This window comes from Amblyraja radiata, chromosome 27 (assembly GCF_010909765.2).
Source record: "Amblyraja radiata isolate CabotCenter1 chromosome 27, sAmbRad1.1.pri, whole genome shotgun sequence".
Classification (NCBI taxonomy): Eukaryota; Metazoa; Chordata; class Chondrichthyes; order Rajiformes; family Rajidae; genus Amblyraja; species Amblyraja radiata.
The window spans coordinates 5,420,460-5,441,312 of NC_045982.1; positions in this window are offsets into that span (position 1 = coordinate 5,420,460).

The window sequence follows — 20,853 nt, forward strand, 5'->3', positions numbered from 1 at the left end:
GAATATCTAACGTTGAACACTACAGCACAAGAACAGGCCCTCTGGCCCACAAGGTCCGCTCCGAACACGATGCCAAGACCAAAGGTAGACACAAAATGCTGGAGTAACTCAGTGGGACAGGCAGCATCTCTAGAGAAAAAGGAATAGGTGACATTTCAGGTGGAGACCCCTGTTCGGAGGAATGAAGAAGGGTTCTGACCCAAAACGTCACCCATTCCTTCTCTCCAGAGATGCTGCCTGTCCCGCTGAGTTACTCCAGCATTTTGTGTCTATCTTGGGTTTAAACCAGCATTTGCAGGTCCTTCCTACACATGATACCAACTCCAATCTACCCGCCCATAATTCATATCCCTTCATTCCCTGCATGTCCATGTGCCTATCCAAAAGTCCCTTAAATGCCACCATCGTATTTGTCTCCACCACCATCCCCGGCAGCACGTTCCAGGGACTCACCGTCCTCTGTGTAAAAATAACTTGCCCCGCACATCTCCTTTCAACTTTGTCCCTCTCACCTGAAAGCTATGCCGAATATGCTGCCTGACCCGTTGAGTTACTCCAGCTCTTTGCTTGAGATTCCAGCATCTCCAGAAACTTTTTTCACACAGAGAGTGGTGAACCTCTGGAACTCTCTGCCACAGCGGGTAGTTGAGGCCAGTTCATTGGTTATATTTAAGAGGGAGTTAGATGTGGTCCTGGTGGCTAAGGGGATCAGGGGGTATGGAGAGAAGGCAGGTACGGGATACTGAGTTGGATGATCAGCCATGATCATATTGAATGGCGGTGCAGGCTCGAAGGGCCGAATGGCCTACTCCTGCACCTAATTTCTATGTTTCTATCTGCAGTTCCTTGTGTCTTCACTTTGGTTCTAGTTACAAGCTGCGACTTTATGTGCAGTCATCGTGCTTTTGGTCAGAAGCTTAAGGATTGAGAGTCCTCTCCCTCTCCCGAGACCTAAGCCCATAAATGAAACAGACATTGGATTATGTACTTTGGGAAATGCTATCTGTAAAAAAGAGATATTAAGCTGAGCTCCCCTCTGCCCTAATGGTTTGACCTAAGAACCCAAGCTGCTCTTCATTGCACTGGCCAGTATTTATTTTTCAGCCTCAACCTCTAAGCATCTACTGAATGTAGAAATGGTGGCGCAGTGGTAGAGTTGCTGCCTTACAGCGCCAGAAACGCAGGTTCGACACCGACTACGGGTGCTGTCTGTATGGAGTTTGTACGCTCTCCCCGTGTCCCCCACTCCAAGGACCTACAGGTTTGTAGGTTAATTGGCTTGGTATAAAAGTGAAATTGTCCCTTGTGTGGGATAGTGTTAACGTGCGGAGATCGCTGGTCGGTGTGGACTCGGTGGGGCAAAGGGTTTCCGCCCTGTATCTCCAAACCAAGAACTGCAGATGCTGGTTTATGCCAAAGATAGACACAAAGTGCTGGAGTAACTCAGTGGGTCAGGTAGCATCTCCGGAGAAAAGGGATGGGTGCCGTTTCGTCACCCTTCTTCAGACTCATCTCCAAACTCGAGCAATCACTCGAAGGGCCGAATGGCCTACTCCTGCACCTATTGTCTATTGCCTCTGCAACTGGATCCTTGACTTCCTGACCAACAGTCTGAATCTGAAGAAGGGTCTCAACCCGAAACATCAGCCAACCTTTTTCTCCAGAGGTGCCGCCTGGCCTGCTGAGTTACTCCAGCACTTTGTGTCCATCTCCAGTCCATCACAGGCTCATCACATCCTTGTTACAGTCCATCTTTGTGGAGCTTTGCATCAGAAAGGCTGGGTGTATCATTTGAGGCAGGTGATATTGAAATGTTTAAGAAGGAATAAGACAGGTACATGGATAGGACAGGTAGGAAAGGACATTTAGAAGATTGAGGGGGGATCTAATAGAAACTTACAACATTCTTAAGGGGTTGGACAGGCTAGATGCAGGAAGATTATTCCCGATGTTGGGGAAGTCCAGAACGAGGGGTCACAGTTTAAGGATAAGGGGGAAATCTTTTAGGACCGAGATGAGAAAAACATTTTTCACACAGAGAGTGGTGTATCTCTGGAATTCTCTGCCACAGAAGGTAGTTGAGGCCAGTTCATTGGCTATATTTAAGAGGGAGTTAGATGTGGTCCTTGTGGCTAAAGGGATCAGGGGGTATGGAGAGAAGGCAGGTACAGGATACTGAGTTGGATGATCAGCCATGATCATATTGAATGGTGGTGCAGGCTCGAAGGGCCGAATGGCCTACTCCTGCACCTATTTTCTATGTTTCTATGTTTGGACATGGGCCAAATGCAGGCAAGTGGGACTAGTATAGATGAAACATGTTGGTCGGCGTGGGCAACTGGGGCCGAAGGACCTATTTCCACACTATGACTATGACTCTATCATCAAGGATGCCTACCATCCTAGCCATTCCCTTTTCTTGTATTTACTTCCTGGGAGATGATGCAGGAGCTTGAACGCCCAGATAACTGGACTTAATCTGTAGTCTGTTCATGATCACCTTTCTCTTTGTGGGTTTGCATGTTGGCTGCCTCTCTATATGTCCGTGGCAGCATTTCAGAATCACTGTTGCTACACTGTTTATAGCTCTTTCAATTTTTATGCCCTGTGCACATTTGGAAATGATCCGCAAATCTAACTTATTATAATACCTCAGGGAAGCAGTTGGCACCCAGACTCCGCTTGGGGAATGGCTTCATCCGGCATCCCCCAACCTAATAAAACCCTGTTCATCCTCCTGACTCTCTGTCCCAAAGACTGTTCTCTCTGTGCTGCCATTGTACTCTTTTTTATTCCCCTGGCTTCAATTTGTTTTCTCTTCTCCTTTGGCAATCTCTCGGCAAAGGGGATGTCTTATACAGAGGTAGAGCTGCTGCCTCACAGCGCCAGAGACCCGGGTTCGATCCCGACCTCGGGTGCTGTCCGTTCAGAGTTTGTACGTTCTTCCTGTGACCACATGACTTTTCTCCAGGTGCTCCAATATATTTACACATTTGCAAAACGTGCAGGTTTGTAGGTTAATTGGCTTCTGTAAATTGTCACGTGTGTGTAGGATTGAGCTGGTATATGGGTGATTGCTGGTCAGTGCGGACTCGGTGGGCCGAAGGGCCTGATTCCACACTGTGCCTCTAAAACTAAAGCGAAAACCAAAAACTAATAAGTAGTAGTTCAAACTAGCTCACAACTCATTCATTAAATCACTTTGCCTCTTAAAGCAGATCGGAATTGATAGGGTAAGTGTACAGAATCTTTTACCCAGAATAGCGGAGTCAAGAACTAGAGGAAAAAGGTTTAAGATCAGGGGGAAAAGATTTCATAGGAATCTGTGGGGGAACTTTTTTATGCAAAGGGTGGTAGGTGTATGGAACGAGCTGCCAGAGGAGGTAGTTGAGGCTTTAGACTTTAGACTTTAAAGGCAGGTTTCCGTTCTGTATCTCTAAACTAAACTGATATTATAAATGTTAGAAATGTCAAGAATGGAATTTCAATCCATGACTCCAATGGAAACTGGGATCTGATCACAACCCCATAAACTGCTTGCTATTTATACACACGTACATACATACATACATACATACATACATACATACATACATACATACATACATACATACATACATACATACATACATACATACATACATACATACATACATACATACATACATACATACATACATACACACACACACATACATACATACATACATACATACATACATTCATATACATACATACATACATACATACATACATACATACATACATACATACATACATACATACATACATACATACATACACACACACACACACACACATACACACATACATACGCACAAACATACATACATACTTACATACCTACATGCATGCATATAAACATACCGGCGCACATACATACATGCATTCATATATACACAACCCACATGCATACATACATGCCTACATACATGTGCGCGTGTGTGTGTCTATATACACACACGTACATACATATAGACAGACATGTGTGTGTGTGTGTCTATATATATATATAACACAACACACGTACACACACACATTTAAAAAGTCTACATATGTCAATCCTCGCTGCTGTCGACAAAAAAAAATCAATCAAGTTAAGTTTGCAGCCTCAGCAGATTTTACTTCAGCAATAGACCCACTTTAGTAAAGGAACATATTGTATGAACATAAAGCATTTTGCTCTCGCTTATATTCATCCTTGGCTGTCAGTGAATGTGTAATGGTTTTCCGTCGACCACTCATACTTTAGTTTCCAGATGACTACAAGTGATTAGTATTTCATGAGAAAGTTACAGTGGCATGAAGCAAGCTGCGTTACTCAGGCTAATGTTCCCATTTTGGGCGTTTCCATTTACATCAGCTTGCTCGTGCATCATTTAACAATCGATCAAATTTACAAAAAATCTGCAAATTGCTTTTTGCCAAAGATATCTGTAAACAAAAGCAAAATCACAAATTAAAGCGCTGATCACAAAAATGATCAAGTAATGTTCATGTGTGGGGAGGAACTGCAGGTGCTGGTTTAAAGACACAAAATGCTGGAGTAACTCAGCGGGACAGGCAGCATCTCTGGGGAGATGGAATGGGTGATGTTTCGGGTCGAGACCCTTCTTCAGACTCAGGGGAAAGGGAAACGGTAGATGGTGATATAGAGAGATATGGAACAATGGTGAATGAATGGTTTAAATTGATAACGGACCGATCGGCCAGCCATGTCGTTGCCGTGACAATAGCTGGTCATTCCACTCTTCAGGAAAACGTATCAATCATAAATTTAATGCGCACCTTTCAGGAGGACTGTAAGCGATAACGTGGCGATATTTCTCTTTGTTTGAGTGCTGAGGCTGATTGTATTCATTCATGGTTTGAATTAAGGCACACTCCAGCACTCTCTCAATCAGCTGCTTGGACAATCTTTCCCTGCTCCTTACTGGGGGGGGATGGGGTTGGAAGAAGTTGGTGGAAGAAGCCGGAAATGAAGGAATGGCCTTTCAGGAGCGATTAGCTGGAAACAATGCTGACGAGCGAGTGCAAGCCTGCAGCCCGGCCATGGAAAGAAACGCTCGCACTTTGCAGCGTTTTTCACGACCCAAATGTTTGCTTGTCAGTGCAATAAATGTGAAATATCGTGGCTGTTGTAACACAGGAAATGTGGTAGCCCAGACATGCACAAAACCAGCCCTCGCACTGAAACGTGATAATGGTCTGATAATATGTTCCTGGCCATTTTGATTATATCATAGCACAGTACAGCATAGGAACAGGCCCTTCAGCCCACAATGTTTGTGCAAACATTATGCCATCTCTTGTAGACAATAGACAATAGACAATAGGTGCAGGAGTAGGCCATTTGGCCCTTCGAGCCAGCCATGGCTGATCATCTCCAATCAGTACCCCGTTCCTGCCATCTCCCCATATCCCCTGACTCCGCTATTTTTAAGAGCCCTATCTAGCTCTCTCTTGAAAGCATCCAGAGAACCTGCCTCCACCGCCCTCTGAGGCAGAGAATTCCACACTCACCACTCTCTGTGAGAAAAAGTGTTTCCTCGTCTCCGTTCTAAATGGCTTACTCCTTATTCTTAAATCTACTTGAGGATCATCTCCTTGCACATAATCCATATCCCTCCATTTCTTCCATATCCATGTGCCTGTCCAAACGTCTCCTTCCTGATTAGCATATTTTGGATTAGTGGGGATGTCAAGGATTACGGGGTGAAGATCAGCCATGATTGAGTGATAGAGTAGACCCATATATTCATACGTTCTCGGATCAGAATATGGCCATTCCGCCCATCCAGTCTCCTCCTCCATTCAATCGTGGCAGATCTGTCTTTCCCTCTCAACCCCATTCTCCTGCCTTCTCCCCATAATCCCCTGACACCAGTACTAATCAAGAATATGGCGATCTCTGCCTCAAACATATGCATTGACTAGGCCTCCACAGCCATCTGTGGCAATGAATTCCACAGATGGACTTCCACAGATGGTCTGAATGGCCTAATTCTGCTCCTATGACTTAGGAACTTATGAACTCGTAAATGCCACGATCGTTCCTGCCCCCATCAACACTCTCAGCAGTGAGTTCCAGAAACCCACCACCCTCTGTGTAAAAAACTCACACCGTAAAACTCCTTAAAACCTTGCCCCCCCCCCCCCCCCCCCCCCCCCTCCCCTCACCTCAAAGCTACGCTTTCAAGCATTTGATATCCTAGGAAAAGGGTTCTGACTCCTATCTATGCCTCATCATTTTATATATAACCTTGCATAGGATTGAGTACACTGTGGTACGGTGGCACTGTGGTAGAGCTGCTGCCTTACAGCACCAGGGACCCGGGTTCGATGCTGACTACGGGTGCTTGTATGCGCAGAGTGTGTACGTTCTCCCCGTGACCTGCGTGGATTTACTCCGGGATCGGTCTCCTCCCGCACTCCAAAAACGTGCAGGTTTGCAGGTTAATTGGCTTGGTATAATTGTCAATCGAGCCTAGTGGGTGAAGGATAGTGCTTGTGTACGGGCTGATCGTGCTGGCCGGCGCGGACTCGATGGGCCGAAGGGCCTGTTTCCACGCTGTGTCTCTAAACTAAACTGAACATACATTGGCTGGGGGAGTGGGTTGGGTGGGGGGGTGTCGGGGGGGGGGGGGGGGGGGGGGGGGGGGAGGGGGGGTGTCGGGGGGGGGGGGGGGGTGTGAGGCGAGAACTTCTTGGCTTCCTCTCTAGTATTCCTTGGGATCATTTATATTCATCTGAGCGAGTGAACTATTAGGTTTCCAGTTATTTCAACATCTCCAGCAAAGGGATCTGGCAAACACTGTATTCCTGGCAATTGTGCAAAACCTCTCTTTACATTACTAACAACATAACGGAACATAGCACAGCTTTTCACTGGATCACAATACACATGACACTAATAAACCTAAACCTACACAAAAAAATTAATCAAAAAAGACAGTGTGTTTCTGGCAGTGGAGGCCACATATTCATCTTCATGCATTATATTATTTTTCAATTCAGCATTTTATTTAGTTCAGTTTAGTTTTTATAGTTTGGTGATACAGCGCGGAAACAGGCCCTTCAGCCCACCGAGCCCATGCCGTACACTGGCACTACCCTCCACACTAGGGACAATTTACAATTATATCAAGGCTATTAGCCTACAAATCTGGACGTCTTTGGAGTGTGGGAGGAAACCGGAGCACCCGGTGAAAACCCACGCGGTCCAAGGGAGAACGTACAAACTCCGTACAGACAGCACCCATAGTCAGGATCGAACTTGGGTCTCTGGCGCTGTAAGGCAGCAACTCTGCCGCTGCGCCACCGTGCCGTCCTTGTGTAGGATGATTGGAAAACAAATTAATTATTCATTTTTATTCTAATTGTGAGCTAGAAAAACATTAAAGCCAGGAGTATAAAGTAAATGAGTAAGTTAGCATTGATGCATCTTTACAGGGAGTTGGTGAGATTACTTCTGGAGTACCGCTGGCAGTTATACTAGCCACATTTATGAAGGAGTATACTTGCATTTTAAGCGGTGCAGAGCAAGTATGTAAATTCTAGAGGGATAGTGTTGGCTCCATGGCTTCTGTGCCATACGATTCCTTGTTAGGGAATATTTAGGGAATGATAGCAGAAAATGCTGGAAATATTGAGCAAGTGAGGCAGCAATGAATGGTTGATAGTGCAGACTCGGCGGGCCGAAGGGCCTTTTCTGTGCTGTATCCTTTTATCACTCTATAAGCTACTGTGAAAAGAAGGATCAAGGATTTGACATGGGAAAGAAACATTGATTAAGTTGGGCCCATGTTCATTGGAGTGTAGAACTTTCTTGCCCAACCCCCCTCTAACCCATGAGTGTAGAAGTGTAGAGTATAGCTTTACATGGCCATTTCTTTGTTTTCTCTCTCAAGAAGTACCCTCACCAAATTCGCCCTCCAGACAACTCCATAAACAGTGGAACCTAAAATGGGAACATTGGAAGATAAACATCTAAGTCTGAAGAAGGGTCTCGACCCGAAACATCACCTATTCCTTCGCTCCATAGATGCTGCCTCACCCGCTGAGTTTCTCCAGCATTTTTGTCCACCTATGTAGTTTATAACTGTTGTATTCTCTTTCTTCCAGTTCTGACCAGTGATTTTCCTTCTGAAACGGTAACTATATTTATTCCCACAGTTGAGTGAATGAATGAATGAAATTTTATTGGCGCATGTGACAAGTCACAGTGATATTCTTTGTTTAGCTTACTCAAGGTATGCAAAGAGTCACCACGCAAAGGGCAGCTCCAGTTACAAAGTATTCCATTTTACACAGACCGTATTAAACACATTCCATTTGTGTTCCCTCTTAGTTCTTGCCGATTCTCCCTACGCTGGGTCTCCCTTTGTCCTCCCCCTCCCCCCACGTCGGGTCCTCCTTTATTCTTGGCGGTGTGTTCGTCCTCCGGCACCCACATGTCCCGTCTTCGATCGCCGACGCCATCCTCGACTTCGAGCGTCGGCCCGACCTCCTCGCCGACATGTAGTCACAGAAGGAGGTAGCACTGGAAGGCCCCTTTGTCCCACCAAGTCTGCACCATCGACCACTCATTGCTGCCTGGCTCCATCAATGTTTCCAACTTTTTCTGCTTTCCTTCGCTATATATTCACCGTCATAGAATCGCACGGCAGAGAAACACTTGGAGCCAACATTATCCCTCTGGGAATTACACTTGAATTCTACAAGAGAAAGTAGCAAGACTGTCTATGGTGAACATCTCTGGAGAACATGGATGGGTCTGAAGATTGGTCCTGACACAAAACGTCACCGACCCATGTTTTCCAGAGATGCTGCCTGACCCACTGAGTTACTCCTGTACTTTGTGTCCTGTACTGTTCTATGTACTTTTTTTTTCTCTTTCAAAAACTTTATTCAACACAATCGTACGATACATCACATCGAAACACAATCAGAAGTTACAATGTATCAAATAATCATTATTTACAATACTCACAACCCCACGCGGTGACCAGCGCCCACAGAAGGCCTCCAGAGTCCCCGTGGACACCGCAAGTTCCCTCTCCAGGGACACGTGTGCACGGACGTAGGTCCGGAAGAGGGGCAGGCAGCCGACTATAGCCTGACCATCGACCGCCCGCTGCCTGGACCCACAAATTACCATCTTGGCCCGGCCCAGGAGCAAACCGACAGGGAGGTCCCACCCCCCACCCCCTACCGATCGGCCCTCCCCACTCCCTGCCTTGTGTCCAAACACGAGAATCGTGGGACTAAAATGCAACCAGAACTTGAGGAACAACCCCTTCAGATACTGGGGCAGTAACCTCTCACACTCCGTATACGCGTGGAACACGGTCTCTTCCTCTGTTCTATGTACTCTCTCTCTCTCTCTCCCCCCTCCCTCCCCCTCTCCCTCTCCCACTCACACTCCCTCTCCCTCTCCCTCTCTCTCCCTCTCTCTCTCTCTCTCTCTCTCTCTCTCACTCTCTCCCTCTCTCCCTCTCTCTCTCCCTCTCCCTCTCCCTCTCTCTCCCTCTCTCTCTCTCCCTCTCTCCCTCTCCCTCTCCCTCTCTCTTCTCTCTCTCTCTCTCTCTCTCGTACTAATTTATTTTATATGTTCTGCCTGCTAACTTTAGCCCCGGCATCATACTCTTTTATCATATATATATGTATTTATATATAGAAATATTTATGTGTGTGTGTGTGTGACAAGCAGTTCCCTCATCATCTCTCTCTCTCTGTAAATATGTCAGCATTCAGTGCATTGTCAAAAGTCAGAAGACTGAGGTCCCCGTCGAGATGATTAGGGAACAGTCAGTGACAGTCCCATAAACAATAGTTGAACTATTGCAGGTAAACATAGAGAGAGATCAGCTAACAAATACACATTTCCAATGGTTTAGCTTGACTCCTCAACACGTTTGTATTTGGGCTCCACTTAATTAATATTGATACGAAGCTCTCCAGCAAATCCTCACGACATTAATTCAATGACAAACGCTGATATTTTATTCATGTGGATTTGTGTCTGGTCACTCACGGCAGATGGTGTAAATTGGAAGTGAATTTGAAGCATTCTGCAGCCAACCTGAGTGCGAGGCGTTTCATGTCAGTGTTTTCATATGCAGACAGATCCATTGCGCAAATCAATTCTCTCAGCTTCAGAACAGGCAGCTGTGATTGATGTCACCGCACCTAGGAACAACCAGAAATATCCCAGTGATATTGGCTCCGCACTTGTAACATTAATCTGTATTTTCTCATTCAGATGCACTCTGAGTAAGTAGCAATTTTCATTTATATTTCTGATGAATAGTTTCAGTGCTGTCTCTGGAAATTTCAAGCCCAGCATTTGATACAAATGGTGCTGCTGATGCAGTTGGTGGTGGAATATGTAAGATCCACTGGAGACGAGGAGCTTAAACTAACTTCCTCTGCTCTTCACCACCACCTTAACCTGCAGAGAGCGGTGAACACAGTGTGAAGAAGGGTCCTGACCTGAATCGTCACCTATCCGTTTTCTCCAGAGATGCTGCCTGACCCACTGAGTTACTCCTCCAGCATGTTGGGTCCAACTCCAGTCCATCACAGGCTCATCACATCCTTCCATCCAGTCCATCTTTGTGAGGGCTTTGCAACAGAAAAGCTTGGAGCATCAGTTGAGGCAGGTACTATCACAATGTCTAAGAAGCAATTAGACAGGTGCTTGGATAGGACAGGTTTGGAGGGATATGGGACAAATGCAGGGATATGGGACAAATGCATGGGACAAGTGGGACTAGTGTGGATTGGACATGTTGGTTGGCATGGGCAAGTTGGGCCGAGTGGCTCCATTCCAAGCGGTGTCACTCTATGACTATAATAATAATAATAATGGATGGGATTTATATAGCGCCTTTCTAATACTCAAGGCGCTTTACATCGCATTATTCATTCACTCCTCAGTCACACTCGGTGGTGGTGAGCTACTTCTGTAGCCACAGCTGCCCTGGGGCAGACTGATGGAAGCGTGGCTGCCAATCTGCGCCTACGGCCCCTCCGACCACCACCAATCACTCACACACATTCACACACAGGCAAAGGTGGGTGAAGTGTCTTGCCCAAGGACACAACGACAGTATGCACTCCAAGCGAGATTCGAACCGGCTACCTTCCGGTTGCCAGCCAAACACTTAGCCCATTGTGCCATCTGTCGTCCCTATCATCAAGGCATCAAGGCATCAAGGCATCAACATCCAGGTTCAGGAATAGCTCCCTCCCCACAGCCATTAGGCTATTAAACTCAACTCAAACAAAACTCTGAACATTAATAGCCCATTACCTGTTTATTTGCACTTTATCTGTTTTATTTATTCATGTGTGTATATATTTATATAATGGTATATGGACACATTGATCTGTTCTGTTTTCATGCCTTCTATGTTCTGTTGTGCTGAATCAAAGCAAGAATTTCATTGTCCTATCTGGGACACATGACAACAAGCTCTCTTGAATCTTGAATCTTGGATGCCTGCCATTCTAGCCATTTTCTTTTCTCTTATTTACCTCCTGGGGGATGATACAGAAGCTTGAAAGCCCAGACATGTGGACTTAAGAATATTTTCTTCCTCACTGTTATCGGTCTCCTGGGGTGGCACGGTGGCGCAGCGGTAGAATTGCTGCCTTACAGCGCCAGGGTCGATCCTGACTACGGTCTTTGGAGTGTGGGAGGAAACCAAAGATCTCGGAGAAAACCCACGCGGTCACGGGGAGAACGTGCAAACGCCACACAGGCAGCACCCGTAGTGGGGATCGAACCTGGGTCTTCGGCGCCGCATGTGCTGTGAGGCAGCAACTCTACCGCTGTGCCACCGTGATGATCTACTTGGATTGCATGCAAAACAAAACCTTTCACTGTACCTTCATGCATGGACCTACTGTACTGTCTACCTCAGTGGAGACCCTCGCGCTACTATTAGGACGACAGATGGCACAATGGGCTAAGTGTTCGGCTGGCGACCGGAAGGTGGCTGGTTCAAATCCCGCTTGGAGTGCATACTGTCGTTGTCGGGCAAGACACTTCACCCACCTTTGCCTGTGTGTGAATGTGTGTGAGTGATTGGTGGTGGTCGGAGGGGCCGTAGGCGCAGAATGGCAGCCACGCTTCCGTCAGTCTGCCCCAGGGCAGCTGTGGCTACAGAAGTAGCTTACCACCACCGAGTGTGACTGAGGAGTGAATGAATAATGCGATGTAAAGCGCCTTCAGTATTAGAAAGGCGCTATATAAATCCCATCCATTATTATTATTATTATTAATTGGTCTTTACTGGAAACTTTCTCGCACTAAGCATTATTCCCTTTATCCTGTATATGTACACTCTTGACGGCTTGATTGTAACCACGTGGCGTGTCTCCGCTGACTGGGTAGCACGCAACAAAAAAGCTTTTCACTGTACCTCGGTACATGTGACAATAAACTAAACTGAACTACACTAAATGAAACATTAATAAACAGAACCCTAAATATTAACCCAACTCTAATTACATCAGAGTTGATCTCACCCGTATTCACACTTTATATGTGGGAAAGTACTGCGGGTGCTAGTTTACACCGAGATAGACACAAAATACACTGAAGATGGACTGAAGTAACTCAGCGGGACACAAAATGCTGGAGTAACTCAGCGGGACAAGACCTGTTGAGTTACAGCCCTGTCCCACGGTACGAGTTCATTCCAAGAGCTCTCTCGAGTTAAAAAAAAAATCAAATTTGTGGTAAGCACGGAGAATGAACGTAGCGGGTACGTCGGAGCTCGGGGACGTCTCTTAGCGTTAACGGCAGGTACTCGGGAAGACTCGCTAACGGCAGGTAAGCTCGGGAAGACTCGTGAAGATTTTTCAACATGATGAAAATTGTCCACGAGAGCCCCGAGTACCGACGAGTGGCCATTACCGTAAATTTCTGAGTTCAAATCAGGGCAAACTCGGGAGAGCTCTTGGAATGAACTCGTACTGTGGGACAGGGGTTTAACTCCAGAATTTTGTGTCTATCTTCAAACTTTACATGTGTCCAGATCGTTCCTGTCCAAGTATTTTGACTTAATGGCCTGTCTTCCAATCTTTACTTTGCTTGAACTAGCATTAACTATTTAATTTCCTCATAGTCGGCCCAGCCATAGACATCATTTGATAGCACATCAAAAGTGCATCGTTTTCTGGCTGTTCGACAAGGACTGTAATGGGATGTGTTCCACTGATTAGCTGCACCTTCTGATATTCATCCATGGAGAATGAACCACAGGGGGAGCATTTGTCCATCTAACCAATGACTAGAAACAGTGTCGTCCCTGGCCAGTTTCCTCTGCACCCTTCCCCCACCATTGCACCAAGGCAACCCTCCAAATGCCGCAGATGACCGATGGTAGCCTGTACAATAGTATGTCCCTGTAAGAGCTGAAGGCAAAGATCATCCCGCTGAGCCACATGACCACATGTCAACTACATGAAATAACTTTAATATATTAACCTGGGACATCGTTCAGAAACCATATACCTCACTTCCAAGCTGGATTTCCACAGGGAAATCACACAATGAATGTTCATCAGTGAACCTTGAAATTGAAGTATTTCCTGACTGACCACAACACTGACCCACAATGCGGTTTAATTAGGTTAGAGATACAGCATGGAAACAGTCCCTTCGGCCCACCGATTCTGCCCCGACCAGCGGTCACCTGTACACTAGTTCTATCCTACACACTAGGGGACAATTTACAGGAGCCAATTAACCTACAAACCTGCACGTCTTCGGAATGTGGGAGGAAACCGGAGCACCCGGTGAGAAATCCCACCCAGTCACAGGGAGAACGTGCGAACTCCGTACAGGCAGCGCCCATTAGTCAGGATCGAACCCAGGTCTCTGGCGGTGTAAGGCAGCGCGACTCTACCGCTGCGCCACCGTGCCATCTTAAAGCACGTTAAACTAATTCAACAGTAAATCTCTGAATCATCTGATAACTTAATGTCTGAATTAAAAACAGCGCTGTGCTAATTAAATATTTAGGCGTTACGACTGCTCTGAACATTCAGTCCTGGGTTAGGATTTAAAACAATGAATGTTAAGGTATAACATTTGCCTGGTAGTTACGCAGAAAGAGGGAGTGCTGTGGAGTGGGTGAATTTTCGCTTGGCCTGATTCTCCATTGTCGTACATTCATAGCCCACGTAGAATTCCATGCATTATAAATGACACTGAACCATTTGTGACCTCTAAGTCTTTGCATACTTCTAGAAGAATATGTTCAACCAGCAGCAAACAGGATGGTGCAATGTAGTCTCAAGGAATGTCATGTTTTTTTTTGGCTGTGCATTACAAAATGGTTGACTCAACGTTCAGTTCAATGTTTGCAGCCAGTAATTCTGCTTCTCCCTTCTTCACATCTTCTCCAGACCCGACTTTCATCATCATCACCCATTGCCATCCAACTTTCACCCTGTCGTCCATGTGATTCTATGACATTACATGATGTATAGAAGATGAATCTCTGGAACTCTCTGCCACAGAAGGTAGTAGAGGCCAGTTCATTGACTATATTTAAGAGGGAGTTAGATGTGGCCCTTGTGGCTAAAGGGATCAGGGGGTATGGAGAGAAGGCAGGTACAGGATACTGAGTTGGCGGTGCAGGTTCGCAGGGCCTACTCCTGCACCTATTATCTATGTTTCTATGTTTCTATGCATCACCCCATCACACGCCATCCTTTAGATCTTCCCCATCTTCCCAGTTGCTCTCCTTGCTGGAGGACCAGTAATGTTGCAGGGACCAAGGACATTGATCTTTGCAGCCGTCAAGGACATGTCCGTTGATTTATGGGTATAATTAATCATGCTCCGCTTACAGCCATTGGATATTGATCCATGTTTAACACCAACACCATTCGAAGAAGCTGAAGGAAAGATTTAACAGCCATGATCAGAGGCCTCCTTTCTCATTGCCATACCTTCTATGTTATGTTTTAAGTTAGAGATACAGCAAGGAAACAGGCCCTTCGCCTCACCGAGTCCACACCGACCGACCACCACCCATACACTATGTTATCCCACTTTCACAATCTACACACTCGGGGACATTTATAGGGCAGTTAACCTACAAACCGCACGCCTTTGGGATGTGGGAGGAAACTGGAGCACCCGGAGAGAACCCACACGGTCACAAGGGGAACGGACCAACTCCACACAGACAGCACTCATGGCCCGGATCGAACCTGGGGTTCCGGCGCTGCGAGGCGGCAGGCCTACCACTGCGCCACCGTTCATTTGGTTATTTATTGTGTTTTTAGCCTCATGCAGTAATTACAGGGTTAGAGCCGGGCTTTTAATTAAACAAAGGTAGACAAAAGTGCTGGAGGAACTCAGCGGGTGCAGCAGCATCTATGGAGCGAAGGAAATAGGCAACGTTTCGGGCCAAAACCCTTCCTCAGACTGATGTAGGGTGGGGGAGAATAAAGGAAAACGGAAGAGGAGGAGCCCGAGGGCTGAGGGAGAGCTGAGAAGGGGAGGAGACAGCAAGGGCTACCGGAAATTGGAGAAGTCAATGTTTATGCCGCTAGGGTGCAGACCTAGCAGCATAAACATATAGTTCAACAATACTCTTTTACAGCAGATTTAAAAATGAAAGACGACAGAAAATGAATCGTCAGTTCACAAGACTTCCCCAAGAGAAACTCTTCGGTAGAGCTTACGAGGGCTAATAAAGTATAGTTTTTTTGTTTGTTATATGTTATCTATGTATATTGTGTTTACAGGCCTGTTATATGTTGTTCGGTGAGGGCTCGATGGGCTGAAGGGCCATGTTACAATAACATGTAAGAATGTTATTGTTCATTTGTTGGTGCATACCATGATAATTAAACACACTTGACTCTATTATAAAAATAAAACACAGCACCATCTAGAAACATAAGAGGCAGTTCAATTGTCATTTTATTTTATAAATGGGCACAGCACAGATATATATAATAAAAAAAGACCAATCCTTTTTTTTTCTTAAATTCCTTTCTCATGGCCAGCAACTTGAAATGAAACAGTTTACAAATTGAGAAGACAAGGTTTTAGAGAAGGCCAGGCTGACTACCACTCTACAGGGGTTATATACAAGACAACCAAGGTCCATTTATGATATACTTCCTATTAAAAATATTTACATGCTTCTCTCCAAAAGGTGGAATTTCATAGCGCACACACGATACAATTGTACAAATAATCAGAAGCCGCCGTTCCAATTTCCACTTGATTCCTGTGTACTGCGCGGCGTGGGATCACGGTTATACATTGTCGGAGGGAACAAGTTCTAAGACACACAATAATGCATTAAAATTTGTACAGCATTTTTTTTTTAAACTATTCACAGAATTTGTAAGAGGGAGGGCAAGATTCAAAGTGTGCTACATTTTCTTCAGTAACCCCACTGCGTGGATTCCGCCTATCACTGGTGAACACTTTGCGGACAAGATATAGCAAATCCTGCAGAAACGGTTTTGGGTGGTTTCACGTTCGATTGTCAGATACAGCGCTCATCGTTCAACTGATCTCTGCCCGTCTCTGGAGGCCTGCCAATCGCAGGCCGTGCGTCGGGGCGGATCCAGAGGGGCTCAACTCTATTTTGGCAGGGTAATTATTCTTGTCGAATGCTACTGAGGTAGCTGTGACAGGGATGTAATATAAAACATGACAGCAAGTGTACCGATGATACTCAGCGGGGGGAGGGGGGGAAGCATCTTACACCTCTCAGGTCTCTTGGTGACTGCGATAGGTCCCTCACGGAAAATTGAGTCCTAATGAAAAGGCATAGACCTATCTGTTCACGGTTGGCAAGATCCCGTCACATTAAATACTTCTGTCTTCCAGCTTTATGGGAAATATGTCTTTCTACTTGGGCAGTGGTATGAAGCGGGGTTATGGAAATTAAATGTATCTGGAATATCCCAACCCATCTGTACTGCTGTCGCTGATGTGAGGCTATTGAAGATAGACACAAAATGCTGGAGGAACTCAGTTTGGACTGGCAGCACCTGTAGATAGAGGGAATGGGTGAGGTTTTGGGTCAAAACCCTTCTTCAGACTGAGAGTCGGGGGAAGGGAGACACAGAGATATGGAAGGGTGTGAGGTGTGAAAACGGGATATTGAAGCTTTGCAACCAATCTAGGCCTACTAATCTCTCACCCTGCCAGACACACTATTGACCATTTGACCATCAAGCCATATTGCCCAGACATGATGCTTGCTCTTCATTATAACGTTCAAGCTTTGCCATTCAGGATAATTGATGATGATAGCTTTGGGATGAAATGCTCCTGAAAGGTTAGTTTGGATCCCCACCAGCCCCAGCTGATTCCACAACTCCGGACTGTCTCATCCAACAATTGATTAATAACCGTAGACAATAGGCGGTAGAGCCTACAGGAGCAACATTTTAGACTTTAGAGATACGGCGCAGAAACAGGCCCTTCGGCCGACCAGCGATCACCCCGTACGCTAGCATTATCCTACACGTTAGGGACAATTTACAATCTTTACCAAAGCCAATTAACCTGTATGTCTTTGGAGTGTGGAAGGAAACTGGTGCACCCGGAGAAAACCAAGTCGGGTCACAGGGTCACGGGGAGAATGTACAAACTTCATGCAGGCAGCACCCGTAGTCAGGATCAAACCTGGGTCTTTGGTGCTGTAAGGCAGCAACTCTACCGCTGCGCCACTGGGCCATCCCATCACCCTCAATAATTTAACGTTGACTTGCTGCCCATAGGGTTTGTTTGGTTGACTCCCCATTCTCAGCATTCTGTCTGAATTCATCATCAGACAAAGGAGCAGAATGAGGCCATTCAGTCTAACGAGACTACACTACGGTTGATCTACTTTACCCTCTCAAACCCCATTCTCCTGCCTTCTCCCCGCAACTTTTGAATTTGATATGGGATAAGGGAATTTTGGCTACTGAAAAAGGGAGTTGTTATCTTTAGTTGAAACAAGAACTTGGTCTCTGTTCAAGACAATCTTGAAACTTGAAAAGTGACAAAAAAAATATTGCAATCACATATCACCTTTCATAATCTCTGGACATTAGTTTGTAGGCTACTTTTTTTATCAGTGAAGTGCTTATTGAAGTTTTAATGTAGGAAATGATGCTGACAATTTGCAAACGTCGTTTCCCCAATCACCAAAGTAATAAAGGGCGGGTATTACCGACCACCTTGGCCACACTCTCATTTCACTCCTGCTCTCGTGAAGAAGATATAGAAGCCTGAAAACTATAATGTCCAGGTTGAGGAGCAGCGATTGCCCAAACAACCATCACTACAAACTTCAGCTAAGCCCCGCACTATCTTGATTGCATGAGGGACTTAGGGGCACCCTTCGTGGATTTGCACTGTATTGTTTGTCTGTTTTTATATATTGAAGTTATTTTTGTTGTTCTTTATAGAGTTTATTGACTATTCCATGGATAGGACAAGTTTTGAGGGATATGGATCAAATGCTGGCAGGTGGGACTAGTGTAGATGGGACTGGTTGGTCGGTGTGGGCAAGTTGGGTCAAAGGGCCTGTTTCCACACTGTATGACCCTATGACTCCATGATGTTTAAGAAAGAACTGCAGATGCTGGAAAAATCGAAGGTAGACAAAAATGCTGGAGAAACTCAGTGGGTGAGGCAGCATCTATGGAGCGAAGGAATAGGTGACATTTCGGGTCGAGACTTCTGAAGAAGGGTCTCGGCCCGAAACGTCACCTATTCCTTCGCTCCATAGATGCTGCCTCACCCGCTGAGTTTCTCCAGCACTTTTGTCTACCTATGACTCTATGAGTACAGTGCTACGTTTACATAGAAGATAGACACACAATGCTGGAGTAACTCAGAGAGACAGGCAGCATCTCTGGTGAGGAGGAATGGGTAACGTTTTTTGGGCCTATATATTGTGCGGCAAGTAAGAATTTCATTGTTCCATTTCAGGACACACGTCATTAAACACTCACGACTAGACGATTGCCAAGAAATTCAGCCTTGATTGGTCATGCCACATAGTACTAACACACTGTAATCAACCCAGAAACTGACTTCAATGCAACTACAGAACACAGTTTCCACCACATGATAGATTTACCACGACTGATCAGGATTGAAATTCCAGCCACATCTGTTTAAGTGATGCTGATTGAGGTATAAATATTGGCTGGGATAAACATCTTTGTTTTTCTTTGAAACAAGGTACGGTGGCTTAGCAGTAGAGCTAGAGACCCGGGTTCGATCCTGACTATGGGTGCTTGCCTGTACGGAGTTTGTACCTTCTCCCCGTGACCTGTGTGGGTTTACTCCAGGAGCTCCGGTTTCCTCCCACACTCCAAAGAGGTTTGTAGGTTAATTGGTTTGGTTTAAATGTAAATTGCCCCTAGTGTGTGTAGTATAGTGTTAGTGTGCGGGGATCGCTGGTCGGTGCGGATGCGGTGGGCCAAAGGGCATGTTTTTGTGCTGTATCTCTAAACTAAACTAAGCTAAAGGTACCACGGGGTTTTTTTAAATATCAGTGTGGTTCGATCTCACAGGCAACACTCTGACATGCACCATACATACCCTCAGTACTGCACTGAAGGTTTGCATACTTCATCTATTCAAAGTGACATCTTGTGGCTTAGATGTGAGAATGGTACCAACCAAGGCCTGGGCATCAGCACTAGAGGCAGAAGTAAGATGATCCATCACAAGTGAAGATTGCCCAATTACATTTACATCTAAAGACTGGCACGGACTAGTTGGGCCAAGCGGGGTCGTTAGGCTCTGTGGATACCGTGCCATTCATCCTTGGGGTGGGAGATTGCAACCTTCACGTAGTCCGCCCTGTTTCGACGAATGCAATCAACCTGGCTTGCACAATCAAATAAGATCAAATAGTACAAGTTGTCCTACAACTTTAGGCTGTGCACACCATACGCAAGAAGAAGAAGATGCCTTTCATCCTAACTTGGTTGCTCGATTCTGTTGAATTGTATTCTCGATGGATTAATTCATAATTTAAATTTAACCTGAATGGAATGTCTGAATCAGTCAGGCTTATTTAAAGTACCACAAACAATGTGTACATCACATTTGTTCAGAATGCAACTATATTTCTCACTATTATCCTACTCACTAGATGACATCTCGGGCAGGTTCTAACTGGGAGGAGATTTTTTTCCCGTTCTGTTGATATTTGCAGATGTAAATACCATGTCTGATCCTTGGCCACATGGTCAGGATAATTTTCTATATACATATTTAAGTTTAAAAAAAAGTAAGAGAAAAGAAAACAAGAGAAAGGATGGGGAGAAGAAGCTAAAACAGAAGAACACACTTGCGTCAGAAGAAGGGTCTCGACCCGAAACGTCACCCATTCCTTTTCTCCAGAGATGCTGCCTGACCCGCTGAGCTACTCCAGCATTTTGTGTCTATCTTCGGTTTCAACCAGCATCTGCAATTCCTTCCTGCACAGAAGCCTGTTGTTGGTGTTTGAAGGCATTAGTTGTAGGGTGTGACAGGGGGGATTGGCCACCTCCATTCATCCCATCTATTCCCAGGACCTCCCTCCTTTCAGCCGGATTTATTCCACCAAGTGGTTGGGAAACATGTTCCCGATGTTGGGGGAGACCAGAACCAGGGGGGTCACAGTTTACGAATATAAGGAGTAAGCCATTTAGAACGGAGACGAGGAAACATTTTTTCTCACAGAGAGTGGTGAGTCTGTGGAATTCTCTGCCTCAGAGGGCGGTGGAGGCAGGTTCTCTGGATGCTTTCAAGAGAGAGCTAGATAGGGCTCTTAAAGATAGCGGAGT